Source organism: Sus scrofa, chromosome 6 (genome assembly GCF_054392235.1).
Source record: "Sus scrofa isolate SSC_HxYL_T2T_F1_AM1 chromosome 6, Sscrofa_HxYL_maternal_Yorkshire_Landrace_v2.0, whole genome shotgun sequence".
NCBI lineage: Eukaryota > Metazoa > Chordata > Mammalia > Artiodactyla > Suidae > Sus > Sus scrofa.
The window spans coordinates 57,386,344-57,412,616 of record NC_139388.1 but is presented as its reverse complement, the minus strand read 5'-3'; the positions used below and the strand labels follow the sequence as shown (position 1 = coordinate 57,412,616).

The following is a 26,273-nucleotide window of genomic DNA, read 5'->3' as shown; positions in this document are numbered from 1 at the left end:
TGAGAGGTATTTAAACAGCAGGACCCGGCCTGCTTCTCACCAGCATCTCTAAGGGCCGGCCCAGACCTGGCAGCGAACACTCACTCGATAAATCCTGGCTGCTGTCTGCGAGGGGTGAGAGCGGGGAAGTCTTTCTGGAATGCCATTTGGCAGGGCCTCCCCAAACCTCAGCACACGCTTCCCTTTTTGCCTTAGCAATTCCTCTTCCAGGAACCTGGCCGGCAGAAACACGCCTGCCCAAGCGGCTGCAGGTGTGGATAAAAAAAAAAGTCAGGTCGGGTCAGCCCCCACCCCACCCCCACCCCCAAAAGCCCACCTCACTCAGGATCGGAGCCCAAGTCCCGGCCAAAGACGCGGAATGGAAACTTTAGGGTGACAGAGAGGTGGTGAGAATCGGCGACTAGTGGAGATAAGAAGGAGTGCCAAATTACTTAATTACTCTTAAAAAAAAAAAAAAAAAAGGAAACAAAGAACACAGGAGATAAACAGAAAACAAACAGCAAGATGTAAGACTTAAGTCCAACCACATCGGTCGTGAAAGCAAATATGAACCATCTAACGTGGGGCGGCTTCATGTGACTGCCCAGCCCTGGAAACTGAGCTGGTCCAACAAGATGCTCCAATCTGTTAAATACACACTGGATTTCGAAAACTCAGTGCAAGGCCACGGGGTGAAAACTGTGCTGGCTAGGATGTGGTGAGACTGGAGCCCCTGTGCATTGCTGGTGGGCATGTGAAATGGGGCGGCCACCGGGGACAAGAGCAGGTCCTCAAAGTTTTTAAAAGAGAATTACCAGCGGATTCTACTCCCAGGTAAATATCGCAAAGAGCCAAAGGCAGAGATTCAGACACTTGGATGCCAGTGTTTACAGCAGCGCTACTCACAGTAGCCGAACGGTGGAAACCACCCAAGCATCTTTGGCTGGATAGAGAAACGTAACGTAGTCTATCCAGACAGTGGAATACTATTCAGCCATAAAAAGGAAGGGAATTCTGGAGTTCCCGTAGTGGCTCAGCAGAAACGAATCTGACTGGTATCCATGAGGACGCAGGTTCAATACCTGGCCTCGCTCAGCAGGTTAAGGACCTGGCGTTGCCATGAGCTGTGGTGTAGGTCACAGACGTGGCTCGGAACCCACGTTGCTGTGGGTGTGGTGTAGGCTGGCAGCTACAGCTCCGATTCAACCCCTAGCCTGGGAACTTCCATATGTCATGGGTGCGGCCCTAAAAAGACCCAAAAAAAGGGGAAGGAAATTCTGATACATGCTACACAGGCAATGACAACCCCTGGAGACATTATACTAAGTGAAATAAGCCAGACACAGAAGGATAAATACTGTATGATTATATGAGGGCGAAGTAGTCAAATTCATAGACAGAAAATAGCATAGCGGCTACTAGTAGGTGGGGGTGAGGGAGATGGGACAGCCCGGCTGACAGCACGGGGACTTCTAGTCAATAACCTGCCACAAACCATAATGGAAAAGAATATGAAAAAGAATGTGTGTGTGTGTGTGTGCGTGTGTGTGTGTGTGTGTAACTGAATCTCTTTGCTGGACACCAGAAACTAACACAACACTGTAAATAATCAACTATACTTCAATTAAAAAAAAAAAAAGCCAGATTGCTGCCATGGAAATAATTAAAAGAACTTTTTTTTTTTAGGCCCACACCTGTGTCAGTTCCCAGGCTAGGGGTCGTTGATCAGAGCTGCAGCTGCCGGCCACAGCCACAGCCACAGCCACATGGAATCCGTGGGATCTGAGCCACATCTGCGACCTACACCGCAGCTCACGGCAACACTGGACACTTAACCCACTGAGCGAGGGCAGGGATCGAACCTGAATCCTCAGGGATACTGGTTGGGTTCATAACCCGATGAGGCACCACAGGAACCCCGTAAGATATTTGTTCAAGTTAAAAATATGCAGAATAATTCATACAGTAGGAGTGATCAAGAGGGAAAACAGTATGCACAAAATAGGGGGGCAGAAAGAATGCACCCTAAACTCCTCACCCAGAGGGCCCCTCTGGAGAGAACAGGCCTTCACAGTGTTACATGTGACTTTTCTCTGTGTATTCATACAGGAGCTGCCGCTGTGGCACCATGGGATCAGTGGCGCCTTGGGAGCGCTGGGACATGGGTTTGATCCCTGGCCAGGCACAGTGGGTTAAGGATCCTTCGTTGCCACGGCTACAGCCTGGCTCGTGACTGCCGCTCAGATCTGATCCCTGGCCCAGGAGTTCCATATGCCACAGGGCGGCCAACAATGAAAACAAATAATAACGATTCATACAGATCTGCCCTCAAACTGGCAAACGCCAAAGAGTTAGGGAATGTGCCTTCAGCCTCGGCATTCAGGGTCTCTATTTCATTTCCAGAACTCGTGAAGCAACTTGGACATGGGTCCAGAAACCACTCTACCCCCTGCCTGCTCCTCAAATGTCTGGTCCCTGGGCCAGGAACAGCTTCAGCGTCCCCTGGGAGCCTGCTGGAAATGCAGAGTCTCAGGCTCGCCCAAAAATCTGCTGATTCAGACCCTGCATTTTAACAGGCTCCCCAAAGGACGCGTGTACACACATTCGAGTTTGAGAAACTGTTGATCTGCAATGCAGCCCAATCTGTCTGCACCAGTAGGTACAGACTCAAGGCGGGTTAGTGGTAATAACAGCAACCACCGTGATAGTTACAGCAACCGGCACTCACTACGGGCTTACTGGGTGCCAGGCTCTTGATGATACCTTAGCTCAATTAAAGCCCGCGGCAATGCCACTAGGTAGCTCACTTGGATCTACGACCCTGTACCTGCCATTCCAACCTCCACAAATCTCTAAACACCCTCCTTTTCTTCCCCCTCTTACTCATTCGGAAGCAAGAGCTGACCTGCAATGATCCTTGTCTATCCCTCTTAATGTAAAATAGCCAGAGATGTATGAGCAGCAGAAGAAGCAGGACTTGCTGCAGAAATCTTAGCCTATGTGGGAAAGGCTTGCTGGGGGCTGGTCCACCTCACCCAGCGTGCACCCCGCTCTGAAATACTCTGAATTCCCAAACACCTATGAAGCGGGTTGCTGCCACAAAGGCAGCACCTCTGTGGACACGCAACATCATCTGTTAAACCTCCAGGAGGAAGGCATCAGGCCCCTCCTGCTGATGGGGACAGGGAGGTTGAGCAAGGTGGCGGGGCCTGCCTCCAAGCCAGATCTGCCTCCAGAGTCCTGACCCCTTCCTCGCAGGCAGGCCTCGGTGACTCACTCGGGCTGGCCCGTCAGCCACCCACCCGGTTCTCTCACAAACTCACAAACACATCCGCTGTCTGGAGGAAGCCTGGCCACGCCACGATTATGTTAATGAAGACACAAGGGCTGGAGGGGGTAGAAAGGGAAAGAGGAGGGAGGGCGGGCTGAGGGCTGCTAAGTCCGGGCAGCCCCCAGCAGAGCCAGACCCAAGCGGGATCAGAGGGCAAATGCGGAGGCGGGGGAGGGGAAGCACAGCTTCTGGGCTGGGGGCTTCTGCCCCGGCCCCAGGAACAAGCAAGCAGCGAGGCTTTAGGTTTAAAAGCCTGGGCGCTGGGACCAGATTGCCCCTTTGGTGGGAGGAGGGGGGCATCCCTGCTCTGCCATTTAGCAGCTTTGAGATGCTGGGCAAGTCACTGAACCGCCTATGTCTCAGTTTCCTCATCTGTAAAATGGGATGCTCACTGCCTCCCCCTAAGACCCTTTGTTCTTTCTTCTTTTTCAGGGCCGCACCCACGGCAAACAGAAGTTCCCAGTCTAGGAGTGGAATTGGAGCTACAGCTGCCGGCCTACACCAGAGCCACAGCAACATGGGATCTGAGCTGCATCTGCAACCTATACGACAGCTCACAGCAACACCAGATCCTTAACCCCCTGAGCGAGGCCAGGGGTCGAACCTGTGTCCTCAAGGATACTAGATGGGTTCTTAACCTGCTGGGCCCCAACGGGAGCTCCTAAGGTCCTAATGCCATAACTGAGTCCGTCCTTATGCAAGCCCTAGATCAGCACCCAGGGCGGTGCTGGCTGTCAGAGTGACTGTCGCCATGGCCACCATCTGTGGAGAGCTCCTAACTGCATCCACGGCCCCCCTGAAATCCTTCACCAAATGCCGGGGTGTAGCGCCAAGCGTGTGTTCCTCATGGGGACAGGTCGGTGGCCTCTGAGCAGGTTCCAAAAAGGACCTGAGACCTCCTTCCTCCATTTCGGGGCTCCCACCTTGGCCTGAAGACGATCAAAGGTGGCAGCCACCTCTCCCAGCCGGGCAGGACTGCCAAAGCTCCCCCACCCGCTGCCCACACCGCCGGGCCCCCCCATGGCCCCCTCCCCTGTCCGCCCTCTCCTCCTGTCTCCAACCAGGTCCGCGCCCACCTCCCGAAGCCCTTGGCACCTGCGCAAACATCTTTCTTCTGCCCTCACAGCCCTCTCCTCCTCATCTCCTGACCTCTGAGGAAACCTCACTCTGGACCCCGAGCGGGCACCAGCCCCTCCTGCATCTTCTGGAACCTTCCTTGGCTCCTTTCCTTCTCTCTAAGCCTGCTCAGATCCTAAAATAGGGATCCCACGTCTCCTCTCTCACGAGCTGCGTCAAGGTCGCAGTGACTACCAAGTCTGGGCTTTTTCCCAGTCAGGTCGCAGTCACATCACCCAGTGACGTGGAGGAAGCTGGGCAGGGCATCAAGGAAGGCTTCCCGGAGGAGGGGGTGTTTAAGACGAGGCCTGCAGGGCAAGGAGCCCAGAGGCAGGAGTGGGAGAAGACGGTGGCAGGCAGAGACAAGGGCAAGGAGGGGAGGCAGGAACAAGCTGGGGGAGAAGAAAGCAAGGGGAGAGGGCAGGGAGACGAGCCGCCAGACGGGCCGGCTCTGGGCGGGAGGGGAAGGTTAGATGTCCTCCCAGGGCACTAGGGGGCCACAGAGGTAAGCAAGGTTGGTTCTGTTCCATCTGGCTGCCAGAACTTCATCTGCCGGCCTGCCTTCTTTCTTTCCTTCCTTCCATCCATCCACGGAGCCATCCCTTTCTCCCGACTCCTGACCATATTCCACTCGGGCTTCCGCCCCTACCTTCCAATCAGACTCGGAAAACCCTTGCTTCCAGAACAGCGGCATCCAAGCCAGGAAGCCGGTCCTCCTGCCTGCTTAACTCGAGGCCTTTGGAGGACCCCCCCACCCCCACCCCCGCCAGGTTCCTGAGAGGCCGCCTGCCCCATCCCGCTCCTCCTCCCTCTTTTCTTTTGGCCAAAGAAGCCTCCACCCCGGCTGCCCTTCCCATGGCTGGGTTCTCAACCCTCCCAGTCCTCTCCCGGGGCGGGGCGGGGGGGGGGGGGGCGCTGGGACTTCAGCAGCGTCTGCTCAGTGTCTCTCACTCATGAGCCTCCAGTTGGTTCATTCACTCCCTCAGCATCTCTCCACCAGCCGACAGAGTGTCACAGCCTTGCTCTCTGGGGCTTGTGCCCCCTAAACCACAGCCACCTCTACAGTGTCTCAAGAAAGGACCCCTGCACCCACGCAGGTGCTCAGGTCAATGACCTTGGCTCCTTCTGGACTCCCCCTGCCAGCATTCAAAACCAAAGCACCCCGGATCTCAGCCCCAGTGTCCCGGGCCCTCTTTCCCCGTGAAGTTTCATCTGGCCTTTGGGCAAAGCACCCCAGGCTTCCCTCTGCTGGGAACGGCCTTGAACCCAAAGCCTGCCTCCAGAAGCCCCCTCCTCCAGGAAGCCTGCCCAGAGGCACCAACATACCCCAGAAGCTATGCCTCCTCCTGGCCTCCACCAGCCCAGGGGGACACTCCTGAGATACGGATCTCCTCCTCTCAGGGCAGATGGGTGTGTTTCTAGCTGACCTCCCTCCCCTGGCCCTGAGGGCAGAGCTCCCAAGCCCGGCACAGAGGAGGCCTGCTGTGGGGTTGGGAATCAACCAGCAAGATGGCCTGGCTTCAGATGCCTGGTCTGCCAGCAACTAGCTCCTGTAACCTTGCAGGAGGCAAGCGTCACCTCCTGCTGTGACAGGGAGAGGAAGACAACCCGGGGTCTGGCTCTGGGGAGGATTCTAAACAAACCACAATGACTGCGCCCCACGGAGCCACAGCTAGAAGAAGCAACATACGAGACCAGACAGGTAGCATCATGGGGGCCGGGGGGCTGAAAGCGAGCACTGAGCGGAAAAGACACCGAAGGAGAAATACAGCTGGAGCCTCTGTACCAAGCAAAAATCCACCACACAAAGCAAACGAGTTGCCAGGGCACAGGGCCAGGGACGGGACTGGGGATAAAAGGCACTGTACACAGACGTGTAAACATCCACTTGCATGTGTCTGTATATAACATACACACTTCTTATATCGCAAACTTTAAATGTACGATTAAATTACTAGATAAAGTATAATAATAACGTATAACCTATATAAACGTGTGTGTGTGTGTGTGTGTGTGTGTGTGTGTGTTTTACTGTTTGTTTAAGGCGGGCTTCGGTCAGGCACTCCCTTCAATGAAACCCCCAGTTCTGCTACAGAGTCAGCCTGGGGGCTCTTCAGGCCCAGAAGCTGGCTCAGTGTCCCAGGTGACAACGGCCAGGGCTCCCGGCTTCTTCGAGGCCTCGAGGAGGAAACGGGACTGTGGGAGGAGGACGGGCTCGGGGCGGGGAAAGGCCCGGGCAGATGTCAGGGACTCCTGCTCGCCCCGCTAAGGAGACAGAAGCCTGAGGAGGAAAACCAGCCCCTCACGGGACCGCTCTGAGATCTGGTGCAAACGAGGAGCGCGGGGAGGAAACCCGACGGCCAAGATGGACGAGAGAGCTCCCCACAGTTTTTATCAAACAGAGCCTTTCCCCGTTTTAGCATCTCTGTAAAAGGGGGTGCATCTTACAACCGACGGCTGGCTGGGCACCGCCATGGATCAAGGGTCAAGTGCATCTGGAAGGCCTGTGGCTGCCTGGCTAGGGTAAGGGGCCTGCGGGTGGAGCTTTGCCACCAGCCGAGCTTGAGGGGTGGGCTTCCTAAGCCAAGGACCCGCTCAGGGGTAGGGCTTGAGAAAAGTGCTGAGGGGATGGGTACGGGGGGCCATGAAGGCAGCGGAGCCTGGCTGGGGGCCTCCCGGGCCCCAACCACTTGGACGCCTGGGAAGTAGGTTCTGAGTGGCACCTGGGGATGAGCATTTTAAACATGCACCTCTGCAGCTTTTGGAAGCAGGTGGCTCATACTTTTTGAGAACAAGAATAACGACTCCAAACACCGGCTCTCTGCTCTATTTCTCCACCCCTGTGACCTGTCCATCCTATAGTCAGTCAGTCAGTCAATCAACAAACATCCACATCCTACTGCAGAGTTGAGAACGCAGGGCCAATGTTTCCCTCCTGTAGTTTAAAAGTCTAGTGAAAAAGCTAGGCCTGAAGAAAAGCTCATGGGACACCTACCACATCCCAACAGGGCTACGACGGGTGGGGGAGTGAGCTGGGAGGGCACCCCCAGAGCAGGGGCTGAGGCTGGGAAGGGCACCCAGGGAAGGGGAAGGGGCCTGGGGGGAGCCGATCTCTCTCTCCTGAGAGAAAGGAAATAAAACCTTCCCCTGGACTCCTGCTCCTGATACCTGCAGAAACATGAATCTCAAAACAAGGACACTCGACCCGCGGGACCATACAAGTCTGCAAAGTTCAAGAAGGGGGACGCTGACCCACAACGACACAAGGGAGCAGCGGGCCAGTGACCACTTCTAGGAGGGGGTGTTGACTGGGCTGGGGCACAAAGGAACTCTCTGGCTGTGATGTGAATGTTTTGGATCTTTTTTTTTTTGGCCCCACTCACAGCAGGCCGAAGTTCCTAGACCAGGGATTGAACCCGAGCTACAGCAGTGATGTGAGCCTCAGCAGTGACCATGTTGCATCCTTAACCGCTGGGCCACCAGGGAACTCCAAGGTCCTGGCTCTTGATGGGGTGTGGCTCACACAGGCTGCCAGGTGTGTCAAGACTCCTGGAGAAGCACCCTCATCTCTGGGCATTTCACTCCAGGACAATTACACACGGTGACCGGAAATACACAACTCTCCGCACAAGGGGACGCATGTACCTGAACTCTTCCAGGGGGTCGCCCTCACCTAGCCTGGGGCAGTTGGCGTTTGAGGATGGGGGGGCGGGTGGGGGGGGAGGCGCCCTGAAGGACAGGAGGGAGGTGACAGTCCAACCATCTGTCACAACCATCCCATGAGTCAGGAGCTGTGGGCATCTGCCTGCCCACACACAGTGGACCAGAGGCAGGCAGCATCCTTCCTCTGGAAAGGGGGCTCCAGGGAGCTTCGATCTGCAGGTGTCCTGGGGGAACAGGATGCAGAGGTCACCAGGGGCTCCCTCCAGGGGTCATTACAAGGGTCCCACAGCCCCAGACAGACATTCCCCCCTCACTCCACTCCCAAGGCCACCAGGCTAGGGCACAGGGGACACAGGAGGTGGGAGGCGGGGGGGGTGGTGGCAGCAGGTACACCTAGAAGTCAGAAGCCCCCTCCAGCCCCTCCAAGCACAAGAAACACTTGGAAGAGGAATTTTAGGGAGATGGAGCGAGCAAGAGGAGGGGATGAAGCCAGGCCTGGCCAGGGACCCCTGAGTCATCAAGCCATCCTCTGACCCTCCTAAGCCTAGGAGCATTTGGTTACAGCCCCCTCGGGGCACACACAGGAGTCACAATGAACTACAGTGTCAACACTGCCCGCTACCTCTGCCAAGTGCTTACTCTGAACCAGGCACTTGCAAAACACTTTTCCACAAGGGACTTTACTGAATTGCTGCAAAAGCTCTAAAAAGAAGCATCAATTATTACTCCTGCCCTCTGGTTCTCTAATCTGGAATTAGAGGAGAGATGTAACTTGCACAAGCTAGAAGGGGCAGAAAGAGGACTCGAACCCGGGCGGCTGACCCAGTTACCCTCTCCCCTCTCCCCCACACTCACCACTGCCCCAATTTCTCTGACTGCAATTTCCACACAGAGCATCAGAATTGACACCCACGCCACACACATCCAGGCATAAACCCTCAAACCTGCAGGATCAGACACAGCCACCAGGGTGCCAGGCCCGAAGGGGCCAAGACAGAAAGGACACAAACGCAGATCAAGGGCGACCTGGCCAGAGCTCACCGCCTGCTGACTCAGTGCCCCAATCTGCAAAAGGGACTTAAGGTCTCTTCTCTCACAGAAGAGAGCGGATCCTGGGGGTGATAAAAGAGTCTGGATGCCAAAAATAATATAACACCCGAGCAACTATACTGACACAGTTGAATTGATATGATGTCTGGATTTGCTTAAACGTACTCCAGCAAAAAAGGGAAAAGAAATGACCATACTGGAGTTCCTGTCGTGGCTCCACAGTGAATGAACCCGACCAGTATCCATGAGGACTTGGGTTCGATCCCTGGCCTTGCTCCGTGGGTTAAGGACCTGGCACTGCTGTGAGCTGTGGTGTAGGCTGCGGACGCGGCTCGGATTCCACGTTGTTGTGGCTGTGGTGTAAGCTAGCGGCTACACCTCCGATTTGACCCCTAGCCTGAGAACTTCCACATGCCGTGGGTGCAGCCCTAAAAAGCCAAAAAAAAAAAAAAAAAAAAAACACTAAGAGAAGTAGGTCAGAAAGAGAAAGACAAATACCATATAATACCACTTGTATGTGGAATCTAAAATATGACACAAATGATATATTTACTGAACAGGAAAAGACCCACAGACACGGAGAACAGACGTGTGGCCGAGGGGGAGAGGGATGAAGATGGGGTGGGAGTTTGGGATCAGCAGATACAAATCATCATATAGAGAACGGATGGAAACAAGGCCGCCCTGGGTAGCACAGGGAACTACGTTTACTATCCTGTGATAAATCATAACGGAAAAGAAGAGGAAAAAGAATATATATATATGCACAATTGAATCACTTTGCTACAGAGCAGAAACGAACACAACATTGTAAGTCAACTGCACTCCAATAAAAAAAAGGGCAGGTGACAGAGGGCATCAGCAGAAAACTGGTGAGGCGGGTGACGATTGCTGGTGAAGCTCTCAACTCTTGGAGGTGCTTAAAATGTTCCATGATAGGAGTTCCGCTGCGGCTCAGCGGAAACGAACTCGACTAGTAACTATGAGGCTGTGGGTTCGATCTCTGGCCCCACTCGGTGGGTTAGGGATCCGGTGTTGCGGTGAGCCGTGGTGTGGTTTGCAGACTCGGCTCCAATCTGGCGTTGCTGTGGCTGTGGTGTAGGCCGGCAGCAATAGCTCTGATTCAACCCCTAGCCTGGGAACCTCCATATGCCGAGGGCATGGCCCTAAAAAACAAAAAAAACAAAAAAAAAAAAACAAAAAAAAAGAAAGAAAGAAAGAAATTTCCATGATAAAAAGTTAAAATAAGAAAATAAGAGTTCCCTTGTGGCACAGAGGTTTGCTGCTGTGGCATGGGTTTGATTCCTGGCCCAGGAACTTCCACACGTGACAAGCACGTCCAGAAAGTTAAAATGATAAAGAGCAAAGTGAACCTTCATCACTCTTGTCTCAAAGCTTAAAAATCAAGACTTGTCTTGGGGTTCCCATTGTGGCTCAGTGGTTAACGAATCCGACTAGGAACCATAAGGTTGCGGGTTCGATCCCTGACCTTGCTCAGTGGGTTAAGGATCCGGCGTTACCGTGAGCTGTGATGTAGGCCAGTGGCTACAGCTCCGATTCGACCCCTAGCCTGGGAACCTCCATATGCTGCAGATGCATCCCCAGAAAAGGCAAAAAGACAAAACAAACAAACAAAAAAAATCAAGACTTGTCTTAAAAGCTTTCCACAGGGAGCTCCCTGGTGGTCTAGTAGTAAGGATTCGGTGCTTCCATTGCTGCAGCCCGGGTTCTATCCCTGGTCTGAGAACTGAGATCCCACATCAGGCTGCTGCATGCCATGGCCAATTAAAAATAAATAAGTAAACACAGCTATTTACTCTTTACTCACCTAAGCCTTACAACGACCCCATGAGGGAAATTCTGCTACAGGTGAGGAAACTGAGGCCTCAGTTTTTAGATATTTGATGGCTTGGGACTTTGCCCTCTGATCAAAATGCCAACACTGACTGCCCAGTTTTAGCAGAAGGAGACAAGGACATGGGTATCTAGTCCCATGGGAGACTTTGCTACTTTTTTCCTCCGTCATCAATATCACCATCGTGACATGCCAAGCAAGGGGTCTAGCCCTGAACATCCCTGAGCAGGGAGCTGGGTCCTCTGTCACTGCCATTCCTCCAGGCGAGGAAACTGAGGCACAGAGCAAGGAAGCCCTGCCTGCCCCCAGGGCCACACCGCCGCATCCGATGCCCAAGCAGCCTGCCCTGTGCCCTCCGCTGCCAACAATGTTCCCTGTGTGCCTCTCGGGGAGACAATGGAGAGCTTTTAGAGTGGCAAAGTCACCGTGGGGCCCACAGGAGAACAGTAATCATAGTGAAAATAACAGCAACATCAGATTCTGGATCCTGAACGCCTACTGCACTGCCCGGCCGGGGAGGGCGCTGCCTCCTTCAGCCCTCACCACCCACCTGCTAGGGCGCCATCACGGGCCCATCTTACAGACAAGAAAACTGAGGCCCAGGGGAGGATCACTTGCCCAGGGCCATGCCGCAGGTTAGTGAAAAAGCCGACATTCCCTCCCCTGCCTGCCAAGAAGGGGATTCACAGCCCGGGATTAGGGGGTTTCCTAATGACAGATGACACTACTACTGACTGACTAGGCTAAGCTACCTATGTGCGTGACGCATCCTTAATCCTCACGACAACCTTCCAAAAGCAAGTACTGAGATGAACCCATTTAACAGAGGGGAAAACGGAGGCCCAGAGCCAGCAAGCCCCCTGTCTGCAGGTATTTAGCCAGCAAGCAGCAGAGCCGGGATTTGAACCAACAGAGCTGACGTTCTTGACCTCTTCAGCAAGGGGCAAGCATGTGATGCCCGCCACGGGCAGGAAGGAGGAGGCAAGGAGGTCACAAGAGGCAAAGACGATGGGGCGGGTGGGCTAGATGACGAACAGGAGGGGAGACGGCTTCCTTCAAGATGCAGCTGCCCAGGTGCCTCCAAAGACACGTGTCAAATGACCAATCGCAGGCTCCTGACCCAGCAATCCTGCCTCCAGGGGTTTATACCACTGGCATAGCCACTTCCCGATAGGACAAGCAGACGCGTGCCTTCCAGCTCGGCACTAGAAATTGCAGGAACCTCCTCCACATCCGTGTAAAGTAAACAAGAATTTGCCCACACCGAGGAATACAACGCAGCCGAGAAAAAGCCAGAGCAAACCCTCCAAGTACTGCGTCCATTTCTCAGGGAGATGAAGCAGAAAAACCAATATGCGGAACAGTGGGAAAAGGCGCGCTACCATTCGCATGAAATAATTATGTGTACAGATATACACACATATACCAAAACAGTAGGATTAAGAAGCTGCCTCTGGGAGGTGAGCTGGGGGATGTTCTGGATGAAGGGGGAGACTTAGTACATTTGGGCTGTTGAATTGGTCCCTGGTCCATGGATCACTTAGAGAGAGAAAGAGGTTGCTTCCTCCTCACAGCCTTTGCAAAGGCCCCAGACAGAATTAATCTAGCGCCACAGCGGCTAAGCCAGCCTCCTCCTGGCCTGGGTCCCAATACCATAAGTGCGCCGGGGCCCAATACCAGGGCCCCGGTGCACAGTAGGCCCTCAGGAAGTTTAACTGGGAGCAATTAAAGACACAAAGGCACTCTCTCCGGCTTCTGATGCCAACAGACTCCCCCGCCGCCACCATGGATAGCCGCAAACTCGGTACACAAAAGTCATTGTCGCCAAACTAGAAACTGTCTTAGAACACACTCTCTCTTACCGTCGGGGGCCCTCGCAGCCCAGGGGACACAAAGGCCTCAGTCAATGGGGGCGAAACACTTGAGCGGTGGTACCCCAGGCCCAGGAGAATTCTAGGGAAGGAATGAGGATGGAACCCTTGGGGACAATTCAAGCAAACACTTCCCCTGCATCTCTAGTGTGACGCAGCCTACACTGGGGAGCCACGCCAGACAGGCCCTCCGCCCTCAAAGACAGGGGACAAACTTGGATGTGAACGGTGACTAAGCGGGGGCGAGTCACTCTGATGAGGGGGAAGCGGTTTACATGACAGCTGGGTAACAGGGCACACTCGCTATGTGCACTAAGGCAAGGGAGCCTGGGGGGGAAAGACCCCCGAGGGACCCCTGCGGGGCGGGAGGGGGAAGCAGCAGCCCCTCGCTGCTGGCTCTCCAGGCCCAGGCCGCTGGAAAGGAATGCCATGTTTTCCTGTTTCCAATTAACTTCCCCCACCAGCAGCCCTCTGCATTCTTGAGACCAGGAGTCAGGACAGCCACGGGGGAGGGCTGGCGGGAACGCCAGGGGTGGCTGGGCCTGGGGCTAAAAGGCGACCCCAGGGAACCCCACCCAGGGACGCCTCCTGCCAGGCCCCGAGGGCCTCTGGGAAGGAAGCTGGCAAAAGGGGGCCGGGCACAGGCCTGTCACTCCTGGGCCTCACTCTTGCTTCCCCCACTCCCCGCCCCCCCACCCAAAAAAATCGGTTCCAGCTCTCAGGAAACACTCACCCTGCAGAGACCTCGGCCCCTCTCCTCCTGCCCCCGGCCCCCTGGAATTATTATTGCTTATGATGCCTGTCGCCTCAGGAAGGGAGCTTTGTGGCTGCGAGGCGGGGCGGGGGGGGGGGTCCCTCTAAGGGTCGTCCCCCAGCTCTGCTGACACCTGTGGAGCCCCTCATCCCTGCAGTTGGGGCTGGAGTTCCCGCTCAGCCATGGGACACATGTCCTCTGGACTCAGTTTCCTCGTCTGTAAAATGGCACCATCGCCTGTATTACTGCCCCCCCAGCCCTTTTCCCTCAGCCCAGTCCCCCAGTCAGGGCTGAAGGGGGCCCCAGTTCCAGGAGCTGGAGGGAGAGTGTCCCCAAAGTGGACTTGGTGGCAGGCAGTCCTCACCCACCACAGGGAATTGCTCCAGGAAGGGTGCCGTTTGGCATTGGCCCTAAAGTGCCCAGCACCCAACACTCGTACTCATCCCGACGGGCGCGCCATATTCCACATGCTGAGGGAGAAATAAAAATAACACGTTTGGGGAAAACTTTGAGCCACTGCAAGGTCAGTTAGGGAAATTAAAATTATCCGCAACTGCAGACAGGAGACCCAGGACCGGTGAGCAAATGACCTGCCTGAGGGGACAGAGTCGGACCGGGAGTGTGAGCCCAGGCCAAGGGGAGAATGAATGGGCAGGGGAGGGTCACGCCGGAGGCCACGGGGCAGAGTGGTGAAGGTCCCCAACAGCTCGGCTTCCCTCCCAGCAGGGCTGAGGAGGTCCCAGCTCAGGTGGAGGAAGAGGAGAATGACAGTGGGGCCAATTACCGAGGACCCCCCAAGCCCCACCCGGCGAGGCCTGGGGCCCCCCTTCTCCTGACTCGCACACCTCCAACCCTCAGCTCTCACAGGCAAACAAGCGCTCTGCTCCGGCCACAGGTGAAGGCATCCTGGCCCCCTCCTAGCTTCCCCACACTCCCGACCCCTTCCCCAAACCAGCACTCAAGGGGAAAAACAATTCAGCGGCTCCTTCCTGCCATCATTTACATCTGACACCCAACTGATGCCAAAGGGACAAAGTGCCAAAGAGGGGTGTGGGAGAACCTAACAGTTCCGAGCTGTGTCCGAAAAACGTGAGCCGATTACACATCAGGGCTGTGTGACCCTAGGCCAGTCACTTCGCCTCTCTGAGCCTCCATGAGCCTGTCTGCAAAATGGGAGTAACGTAACTGACCCTACTTCCTCCTGGGGCTGTGGTTGGTGCAGGCACTAGCAGTAGCCTCTCTCTAACAACCTCTGGGGTGTGATTTCCCGCTTCTAGGGGTGGGCAAGGCTGGGGGAGGGCGGGGTAAGTAAGTACAGGGCTTCAGTCCCACTGGACACTGACACGTGGGAAGGGGGTGGTTCCTGAGCTGTCCACCTCCCCTGTTCTCCCACAGCCCCCCCACCCCCCCAGGTCAAAGACACCTCACCTCAGGTGAGGGGACAGGTTGCAAACACAGAGAATTTATCAGCAATCTCAGGCCCTGGAGTCCAGGGTGTTTCTAAAAACTGTTGCCCTGACGAGTAGCGGCTGGGAAAGGAGGCGTGCGGAAAAGCAAACACTCAAAAACATCCCCCGACTGTGCCACTATAGGAGGGGCTGTGTGACAAAAGGGGCTGCCGCTCCGGGCAGAAGGCTGGGCACGAGCTGCGGCCCACAGTCTGGGAACATCAGAGGGCTGGGACCTGTCACCCCAGCCTCCCGGGGAGAGCTGACACAGCGGCCTCTGACCCCACCTCCCCGGGAAGTTCAGCTGCTCAGAACCACAAAGCAAAACAAAGGGGTGCGGAGATAGGAAGGAGCCGCGCTGCCTTCCAGCCACCGCTGCCTCCCGGGCCCTCCCGCGGCTCCTCGCCCGGGTGGCCGCTGGCCGCGGACCAAGGCCCGGGCAGCCCCTGGTCCCTTGTCTCCCCGAGGCCGCCGGGTGACAGGAGCCGGAGAAGCAGCCGAGGGGCGGCCAGGGATGGGAAAACCAGATGGCTCCATCCCTCCTCCCTCCTCCTCCATCCTTCCCTCCGGGTGCCCGCGGCCTGGCCGCCCTCCGCAGGGGCCCGGGGAGGCCTCGGGCCCGGCTCGTCCGGGCTCACCCCAGGGAAAGGGTTGCCTTTGTCTAAAGGTCACCACCCGAGCGCGGTGCCCGGGCTGGGCCTGGTGCCTCCCATTCCCGGGCCGAGGGGGAGGAGATGGGGGGCCACCCCAAATCTCGGGAGGTGACAGGGGTAAGGCTCCACTCCCTCCTCCCCCCACCCCCCGCAACGGCCCCCTCCGGGACCAGCCAGCTAGCGGGGGGGGGGGGTCAACTCCTTTCACTGCTGGGGGGTGGGGGACCAAGTCAACTCCTTTCATTGTTTAGGGGCGGTGGGGAGGGGGAGACCCAGTGGCCTCCTTCCGCATCCATCCCTTCCCAGCCTGCCGGAGGCCCCGTTTCTTCCCGGCACCCCCAGGAGGGATGAGAGGAGGGGGCGCAGGGGACGGGCGAGAGGGGGAGATGAAGGCTCGCCGGCTCCGACAGGGAAGCCACCATCCGCTGCCCCATTGCCCTCCTCTTTCCCGAAAGGCGAGGAGCAGGGCGAGGGGAGGAGGCCCCCGGGCCGGGGGAGGGGGGGTCTCCCCGCCCCTCCCCCCGTGGAACGTTAGGTCTCGTTTTTCCGCCGCTCCATTGTATCCCCGGCAGCCGGCGGGAGGGCCGGGGAGGCACCGGGCGCCGGGTTTGGGCAGAGGAACCCGGGGTGGGGGGTGGGGGTCCCCGCAGGATCGGGGCGGCGGTGATGGTGGGAGAGACGCGAGGAGTCGGGGGGGGGGGCTACCGGGGGTGGTGGGCGCCGAGCAAAAAAAGAGGCAGCGGGCGCTGCGCCCCGGTTGGGGGGCTGAGTGTGTGAGTGTCGGGGGGGTGGGTTCGGCCCCGGCTCCGGCTCCCCCCACACACACCCTCGCCGCCAACCCCCACTCCCCCCTCGCTTTTGCGCCCTGTCACAGCCCCGACTCGCAGGTAGAGAGAGTTAAGAGATTTAAAGAGAAATTGCTACATTGTGAGAAACTCACCCTGATGTTTGAGCAGCCGTCGGCGCGGGGTCTCCGAGACGGCCCCGCACGGGCTGCAAAGGGAGGACCCAGAAGGGGCCGACCGGCCGGGCCGGTCAGCGCACTGCCTGATCGCATGGCGGCCGCCCGGCAGCCTCCGCCAGGCCCCTGCCGCCGCCCCGCGCCGCGGCCCGGGCGCCCCGGACCCGCGCCCGCTCCGGGCAGGACCCCTCGGGTTTGCAAAAAAAAAAAAAAAAATTTTTTTTTTAATTAAATGCAAAAGAAAAAAAAAAAAACCTTGCAGGTTTTGTGTCCCGCCCCCCCCTCTCCTCCTCCTCCTCCTCCTCCTCCCTCCGCCCTCGCCGGGGGACGAGCTTGGAGGAGGCCCCGCCCCGCGACTCGGCAAACCAGCTACCGCTCTGGGCGCGGAGCGGCGGGCCCGCCAGCGAATGGGAGGCTGCGGACGCCCCGGGAGGGTGACCTCCGCACCGGCACCGCCCCCTCCCTCGCTCAAGTCCCGGGGGTTCGGGGCGCGTCTTCCCAGGCTCCGTTGGAGCCTCCCGACTACATCGAGCGATGTTCTGGACTAGGGGGGAAGGCTAAACGGATTCGCACTCCCGGATCCCGGGCGACCGGCCCGGCTGGGGAGGGGGCTCCGTGCGCCCCGGCCGCGCCCCGACGCTGGGGACGGTCGCCGGGTAGGAGAACGCGTCCAAGGGGAGCGCCGAAGGTTCGAAAAGGTAGCGGGAGTCGTGGATGGAGAAGGGAGGCCCCGCAGGTGGAATCTCGAAGGAGCCGGGAGTCGGAGCCAAAAAGCTGGAAGGCTGGGGAGCGGGGGCGGTGCTTTGGGGACACAGGCCTGGACCCCAAACGCGGCTCGCTCACTCACCTCTGTCGGTTCTCTGAGCTGCCGCGGCCTGGAGGCGGGCGCCGGGGAAGCGGATCCGACCTCTCTTAGAACCTCTCCTCGAGGTCTCTCGGGCCGCGCAGATGGGATTCCCAGAAGCCCCGGGACGCCTCGGTGGTGTTGGGTCTGCTTCCGCCCCGCCGGGCCGAGAACGCCTTGCGGGCGTGACACTCAGATGGGCGCGTTTCTTCGGCGAACGCATGCTGAGCGCCTACTGTGTGCCCTGCGCCGGGCTCGGAGCCCAACGAGGACCCAGATAGCTACGAGCTACCCTCCCCAAGCGCTCAGGCCGAGGCGGCTTATATTCTGGTCGCTTAATACCTTCAGTTTCCCCGGTTCCCTGAAAAGCTAGGCGCATACCCCACGAAGCTGCTCAATACATGTGTGTTGAATAAATAAGTGATTGAGAGCTATGTGTTTTTAAGCTTTAGATCTGATCCTAGTTTCTCGGCGGCACTACTGTTATTTACGAGACCACGGAGGTAAAGGGCCCTGACTCAAACCCGGGAGCTCCTGGTTCCCATCCTGCCACTTGTTTACTGTGTGACCTTGGGCAAATGACTTCACCTCTCCGCTCCTCCATTTCCAAGAAGAAATCAATACTAGGTCTCACTTAGAGGGTTAGTAGGAGAAAATGACTTCTCTCGGAGAGCGGAACCTGACAGGAAGCGCCAGATAAGTGCAGACCGTTATTATTATTGATTATTATATAAAAAGGGAACCTGATCAACTCCAGAACTTAACACACGCATTGCTCCAAACAGAAAACAGTGGTCAATCTATGACTAACGTGGTGGTCATCCGCCACCCACTGAGATAGGGGACCCTTAGGGAACAGCCATATACACAGACATTATTTTGGAGCAGCTTTATTATTTGTTGGCTAAGATTGACACTCAGTTACACAGCTTGAATCCTGTCTCGATGGCTTTTTTCCAGTCTTCACCAGGAAGAGACCCTCAGTCACCTCTATCTAGAGACCTTTAGTTAGTCCCATCTTACGGGCGTAGAAAACTAAACTGGCCCAAAGAGGGAAAGTGTTTTGCCCAAGCTCCCACAAGCAGGAAGTGAGACCTGATCTGAGCCAGGTGCCACTCCTGGCTCTCAGAGCTGCTGACCCTGGGGAACCTCAGAACTTGGGAACTGACTGGGGTTCCAAGTTAGCAGATTTGAGGCGCTGCAGGGGATGACTGTCCAAGTTCACTCATCCAGGAAGTATTGTTGATGAGTATCTAGTGTGGGTGGGGAATATAGTGTCACCCTGGTTCCTGCCCCATCGATACCCCTACCCCACCCCCACCCCCAGCCACTGTCTATTAGGGGATACAGACAATGAGAAAATAAGCAAATAGGTCTCTTAGCCTGTTTCCCTGGCCCTCAGTGGCAGGTTCCAGGCTTCCAGTGGCATTACGCCTGCTACACATACCCCCCAAAATAGTGTACCCAGCACTTAGTGCTCAAGAAAGGTCTGCTAGGAGTTCCTCTTGTGGCTCAGTGGTAACAAACACAACTAATATCCCTGGCCTCATTCAGTGGGATAAGGATCCAGAGTTGCCATGAGCTAAATTGTAGGTTGCAGATGTTCAGATCCCATTGTGGCTGTGGCTGTGGCTGTGGTGTAGGCCAGCAGCTGCAGTTCTGATTTGCCCCCTAGCCTGGGAGCCTAGGAACTTACATATGCCGTGGGTTCAGCCCTAAAAAGCAGAAAAAAAAAAAAGAAAGAAAAGTTCTGCTAAACAATGAGATAATGCCCACACAAACAGGCATTCTCCATCTCTTAGGAAGATGGTCTGAAGACCAGGAGGCTTGTATTGTGCCTGGGTGTGAAAGAAGCCCCCAATCTGGCCATGGCTGGCAAAGCCCTGGGAGGTCAAACATCCAAGGCCAGAGGAGAGGTCGACATGGTCCCCAAATTTTAAGAGACCTGCTCTTCTTGGGGGGGGGCAACCCTTCCCTTTGAGAATCAGATGCAAGACGTGAGTTCTAGGTTAGGAGTAGAGGTGATGGTGAAACCCTAAGTGATTCAGCAACTTGCCCCAGGGATACCAAGCCAGGGTAGGGACTAATGCAGTCACCCATGTTCACTCACTTTGTCCCTTAGTCACCAGCAAACCTGGGCAAAGTCCCGTCTCCAGCTCCTTCATGCAGTGGGACTGTAGACTCAGACACCAAAATCCACCCCCGATATTTTATTTTCTTATTTACTTACTTATTTTTCCCTCCCAATATTTTATTACGAACATTTTCAAATAGGAAAAAATGAAAGAAATATGATAGTGACCATCTCAATACCCAGCACCTCGATTCAACTATCAGTATATTACTCTATTTGCTTTCTCACACATCTGAGCATCTATCCACCCATCAAACCCACTTCATTTTTGGACACATTGCAGACATCTGTTTATTTCTCCCCAAACACACCATCAACCAGGTAAGCCTAACTTCCCACTGTGAAAAACACTCTGTGATAAAAACACCTCAGCCAGAGGCCAACTCTCATTTAAACCTCAATTCTAACTTTTTTTTGGCTACCCCTGGGTATGTGGAAGTTCCCAAGCCATTCCCTGGCCAGAGATTGAACCTGTGCCACAGCAGTGACAACTCTGAGTCCTTAACTGCTAGGCCACCGGGAAACTCACTCAATTCTAACTTTTTTTTTGTGAAAGAAATAGGTTCAGAGAGGGTAAGAAACCGGATCGAGGTCACACAGCTGGGGATTCAAACCCCTCTGTCTGTCCCCAGAGTCCAGACTTGATGAAGTGTTCTCCCAGGGGCTTGACGCCCTGGGAGATGGAACACGTTCGGCTCACTGGCTCCCAGTTCCCCTGGCCCTCCAACCCTCCAGCCCTGAAAGCTACCCCCACCCCCCACCCGAGCATTTTCTGTCCCATCCACTCACACTTCTAGGCCTTCCCCAACCTACTCCCAGCTCTCCCAATCATCTCTTAACCCCTCTTATCCCTAACTGAGCGCTACATCTCCTACCTGTCCTATAACCCAGCTCCTACCCTGCAGGGACCATCTCCCTACAGAGAGGAGTGGGTTTTCTTTTTATTTCTCTCCCTCTTTTTTTAAAACAACTGGTTTGTGCCGCTGAAAGTCAAAACAACGCCCATCGCGGCTCCTCCCTCGCACTGGCAGATGCAGTTTAAAACTTTGCCAACCGGAGCTCTGTTTCTTGATCTTGGGAGGATGTTTCCACGGGTGTTTTTAGGTTTCAGTTGAACAGCACACTTAGCATCCGTGCACTTTTCTGTAGGGAGCTAACACTTATATAACAAGAAGGAACAAAACAAGAAAAGCCTTGCCCAATTCTAAAACACCCCTGAGGTCCCTCCAAGTTCCATTCAGAGCGGCGTGAAGAGAAAATTTCCATCAAAGATCCCTCCAGGATCCAAATTCTAGCCGCCAAGCGGGGGAAAAAGGGAAAAGCGGAGAATCAAAGGGCACTGACTCCAGAGCGACCTGCGCCCTTGGACCGCGCCCTTTAAATATGGCTCATTCAGCGGGAAAGTGCTGCCCTAACTCCCAACGGCGCTGGCTCGCCCGGAGAGCCAAGATCGCAAGCGGCGGCAAATCAGGCAGCTGCAAGCCCAGCCCGACCTCGGGTCCTCAGCGCGGCAAGTGCGGGGGGCGGGGCCTAGCCGCCCATTGGCCCACACCGGGGGCGGGGCCACGTCTCCATTCCTCCTCCATCCCCCGCTGGGTTAAATAGGCTTCGCGCCGGCCTGGGGAATTATTCATAGTGGGGCGGGGCTTCGAGTTTGTTTACACGCCGCTATTGGCTGGATTTGAATCGGCTCGACTGCGGGCCGGCCGCGGGGCGGGGCTCCAGAGGGCCCTGGCCGGCGCCTGACAGCTTCGATGAGGACCCGGGCAGGAAGCGCCGGCAAAGTGCCGGGACCCTGGAAATGGGGGTGCTCTCGGCGGATGCGGGCGGGCTGGTTGTGGCTCCCGCCGGTTTCTTCATAAATGCTGACCAACGGGCTAGGGAGCATTGTTTTTGTTTCCGTAAAAATGCGTAAGGAAAAACAAACCCGGAAACAACCTAGCTGTCCATGGATAGGGGACTCATCAATAAGCTGTGGTTCAGCCCACAGTGGGCCACGGAGTAACTGTAAAATGAGGAAGTAATACATGAACTGACACGGAATGAGCTATGAATTCAGCTAAGGGGAAAAGGCAGCAAAGGAAGAAGAGTGTATAATAAATGCAGGGAGGCTTCTGCTTGTTAAATGCACAGAATATCTTCGAAAACAGAAACAAACTGGTAACGGCAGAGTCTGTGGGGAGGGAGAGCAGGGTGCACGGAGGGTAAATCTCTTTGAACCTTTGTAAAAACTTGGAAACTTGTAGCACCTATTCAAAGAAATACATACTGTGAAAACAAAAATATTAAGTCCTGAGAACTTCCTTTTTCATCCACATACCTCAAAGCCACCGTCCTTAGGAAAACTCTTGACATGGCCATTGGGATCACGGACCCCCCCCACCCACACACACCCGTGCCTCCTGCAACCCTCAATGGTATTGGGGAGAGGGGAGAAGCTGGGAATCAGCAGCTTCACCTACTCAAGCACCACCAGACACAATGAAGAGTGACTTTATATGAAATCACTGCAGGATTTAACATCCCAGCTGGAAGGGAGGGGCCGCTTCCTGAGAAATGCTAAGTGATGGATGTGGAAGAGAAACCAGCCAGGCCACTTAGGAAAGAGAAGAGAAAGTCAAAACCAGGAGAGGCCCCTTTAAGAAGGGAAGTCAGCCTCCTCCGGAAAATGACGCGAGGCTGGCAGAGTTGACGGGCGGAAAGGAGAGTTGTCCGGATTCTGACATTTATTATTACTCTCTGTTCCGGGAGATGGAGCGGAGGATGAGAAGAACTTCCTGCAGCTGAGCTTTGACCTGTTATGGATCTTACTTGTAAAGACTTCCTCTGTATAAATTAGCTACACAGGCTGTGAAAGCCACCCAGACCTGGGGTGAAAACTAATCCGCTGTGAGATGGTGTAGTTTTACCTAACGCCTACCAGAGCTGGTGCTGCCGGCCCAGGTACATAGATAAACTCGGTGAATGCCCCAAAAGATCCTAGCAGGTTCTAACTTCATCTCAATTTACGGATGTCACAGAGAGATTACAGAATTGCCCACCTCAGTGATTTGGATCCGTGCAGCCTTGCTCCAAAGTGCATACTTTTAAACACCATATTACACTTGCCCCTAAAAACTTTTCTTTCTTTGTTTTTTTGTTTTTGTTTTTTTTTGCTTTTTAGGGCCGCACCCATGGCATATAGAGGTTCCCAGGCTAGTGGTCCGATCGGAGCTACAGCTGCCAGCCTACACCACGGCCACAGCAACACTGGATCCTTAGCCCACTGATCAAGGCCAGGGATCAAACCTGCAACATCATGGTTCCTAGTCGGATTCGTTTCCACTGCAAACTCCGGATTGTTTTTTTTAATTGATGTATACTTGATACAATGTCATGTTAGTTTTCAGGTCACAGCAAAGTAATTTATATATATATATATATATATGCATATTCTTTCTCAGATTATTTTCCCTTGTAGGTTATTATTTTTTTATTATTTGCTTTTAAACAAGCTCTGGCCGGTTTTATGAAAGAAAAATTGTGGATGATTTACTTTTCACCAGTCTGTTCTGGCATGCTTCTAACGATATCAGAATCACTGGTTACAGTGATAGCCAGTGTACATACTCTAGTATTTTCTACATGCTGTGCCCAGTGTAGTGACGGACACCAGTTTTGGCCAACATGGCATAATATTCTATTTCAGATTTCCTCAAGGCTGGGCAGTTGTTGGCAAGGATGACCAGTTTCGCTTTGCCTTGTCTGATCATTTTCAGAGTCTGCTTGTATCCCAGCACCTACTTCTCACTTTTCATAACGAGTTGGAGCCGAGAATTGATGGACTCTGGCGATGTCATCTTCTTTGCGGCCACCGTTTTCCTGCCTTAGGTGTGGGACGTCCCCAACCACAAGCAGCCACCGAGATGGCCAGGGAGCAAGAAAGGAAGGAGTTCCCACAATGCCAAACTCCTCGCGGTGGAGCTCCCTTGTAGGTTATTATTAAAAAGAATTATTTTTTTTTAATCTTTTGTCTTTTGAGGGCCGCACTCACGGCATATGGAGGGTCCCAGGCTAGGCGTCTAATCAGAGCTGTAGCCACCGGCCTACACCACAGCCACAGCAATGCGGGATCCAAGCCGCATCTGCGACCTACACCACAGCTCATGGCAACGTGGGATCCTTAACCCACTGAGCCAGGCCAAGGATCAAACCTGCATCCTCATGGATGCTAGTCAGATTCGTTGTCCACTGAGCCACTATGGGAACTCCTAAAAAGAAATTTTTGGGGGGCCGCCCCACAGCCTCTGTAGTTCTCGGGCCAGGGATCACATCCTAGCCGCAACTGCAACCTATGCCAAAACACAGTTGTGGCAATGCCAGATCCTTAACCCACTGTGGCAGGCCAGGGATCCATCCTGCATCCCAGCACTCCAAGACACTACTGATCCTGTTGCACCACGCCAGGAATTCTGGCTCTTATAAAATATTAAGTATAGTTCCCTGAGCTACACGGTAGGTTCCTGGTAATCTATTTTATGTGGAGTAGTGTGTATATGCTAATCCCAAACTCCTAATTTACTCCTACTCCACCCTTCCCCCTTAGCTAAGCATACATTTGTTTTCCATGACTCTGAGTTGCTGTTTTGTAAATAAGTATTTTTGGTTTTGGTTTTGGTTTTTTTGGTCTTTTTTCTTTTTAGGGCTACACCCGTGGTATATGGAGGTTCCCAGGCTACTGGTCCAGTCAGAGCTACAGCTGCCAGCCTACACCACAGCCACAGCGACAACAACACAGGATCCTTAACCCACTGAGGGAGGCCCGGGATTGAACTCGCAACCTCACGGTTCCTAGTCAGATTCGTTTCCGCTCTGCCAGGATGGGAACTCCTATTTGTATTTTTTTTTTTCAGATTTCACAGATAAGCGGTATTCTATGCTATTTGTCTTTCACCATCTGGCTTATTTCATTTAGCATGATAATCTCTAGGGCCATCCATGTTGCTGTAAATGGTATGATTTCATTCTTTTTTTTATAGCTGAGTAATATTCCTGTGGGGTTTTTTAAAAATAGAATACTTTCTGATGTTTTTCCTACAATTCTATACCAGGGCAAGCTTTTTTTTTTTTTTTTAATGTATTTATTTATTTTGGCCACATTTGTAACATACAGAAGTTCCCAGGCCAGGGAATGAATTCAAGCTGCAGCTGCAACCTGAGCCACTGCAGTAGGATTCTTAACCCACTGTGCCAGAGCAGGAACTCAGATTTTTTTTCTTATGGCTGCACCCACGACATATGGAAGTTTCCAGACTAGGGGTGGAATCGGAGCTGTAGCTGCCCGGTCTACGCCACTGTCACAGCAACGCAGGATACAAGCCTCACCTGCAACCTACACCACCACTCACAACAACACCAGATCCTTAACACACTGAGCGAGGCCAGGGATCGAACCTGTGTCCTCATGGATACAAACTGTATTCATTACCACTGAGCCACGACAGGAATTCTTGATTTTTTTAAAAAATGCTTTCTACTGGAGTTCCCGTCGTGGCGCAGTGGTTAACGAATCCGACTAGGAACCATGAGGTTGCGGGTTCGGTCCCTGCCCTTGCTCAGTGGGTTAACGATCCGGCATTGCCGTGAGCTGTGGTGTAGGTTGCAGACGCGGCTCGGATCCCATGTTGCTGCGGCTCTGGCGTAGGCCGGTGGCTACAGCTCCGATTCAACCCCTAGCCTAGGAACCTCCATATGCCGCGGGAGCGGCCCAAGAAATAGCAACAACAACAACAACAACAAAAAGACAAAAGACAAAAAAAAAAAAAATGCTTTCTACTCCTCTCACCATTATGCACTTCCCTCATGGGTACCACGTGCCAGGCACAACCCTGAGATCAAAATTGTTAGCAGTCTCACTTTGCAAATGAAGAAACCAAGGCACAGAGAAGTTAAATAACAGGCCCAAGGTCCCACATCTCTTTTGAGAAAAAGAAGAGGAAGACAAGAATGGGTAGGTCATGGCAGGAGAGGGAGGAAGGCATCCAGAGTTGCTGAGAGACAGAAAAAATGAGAATTAAGCCAGTGGATGCAGAGTTCCTGTCGTGGCGCAGTGGAAAGGAATCTGACTAGGAACCATGAGATTGCATGTTAGATCCCTAGCCTTGCTCATTAGGTTAAGGATCCTACATTGCTGTGGCTGTGGTGTAGGCCGGAAGCTGTAGTTCTGATTTGATCCCTAGCTTGGAAGCCTCCATATGCCGTGGGTGTGGCCGTAAAAAGAAAAAAAAAAAAAGAATATATATATATATATATACACACATATGTATAACTGAATCATTTGGCTGTACACTTGAAACTAACACAACATTGTATATCAACTCTACTTCAATAAAATAAAATTTAAAAAAATTTTTAAAGATAAGCCAGTGGGAGTTCCCCTTATGGCGCAGCAGAAACGAATCGGACTAAGAACCATGAGGTTGCAGGTTTGATCCCTGGCCTCGCTCAGTGGGTTAAGGATTCGGCGTTGCTGTGAGCTGTGGTGTAGGTCACAGATGCGTCTCAGATCTGGTGTTGCTGTGGCTGTGGCGTAGACTGGCAGCTGTAACTCTGATTCCACCCCTAGCCTGAGAACC

The 26,273-nt window shown here is 54.3% G+C and overlaps 1 protein-coding gene and 1 pseudogene across 7 annotated transcripts in view; both read right to left on the bottom strand.

Annotated features, from left to right (window-relative positions):
• The window catches only part of BICRA (BRD4 interacting chromatin remodeling complex associated protein), a 77,741-nt gene extending 61,046 nt beyond the window's left edge, over window positions 1–16,695 (bottom strand). For all 7 annotated transcript variants that reach the window (XM_084961306.1, XM_084961305.1, XM_084961309.1 and 4 more), the window contains exon 1: window positions 16,661–16,695. The gene's annotated coding sequence lies outside the window, so the exon portion shown is untranslated. The remainder of the gene's footprint in view (window positions 1–16,660) is intronic.
• A 6,495-nt stretch (window positions 16,696–23,190) lies between these two features.
• Window positions 23,191–23,507, bottom strand: LOC100518843 (large ribosomal subunit protein eL30 pseudogene; annotated as a pseudogene).
• Window positions 23,508–26,273: the final 2,766 nt, after the last annotated feature.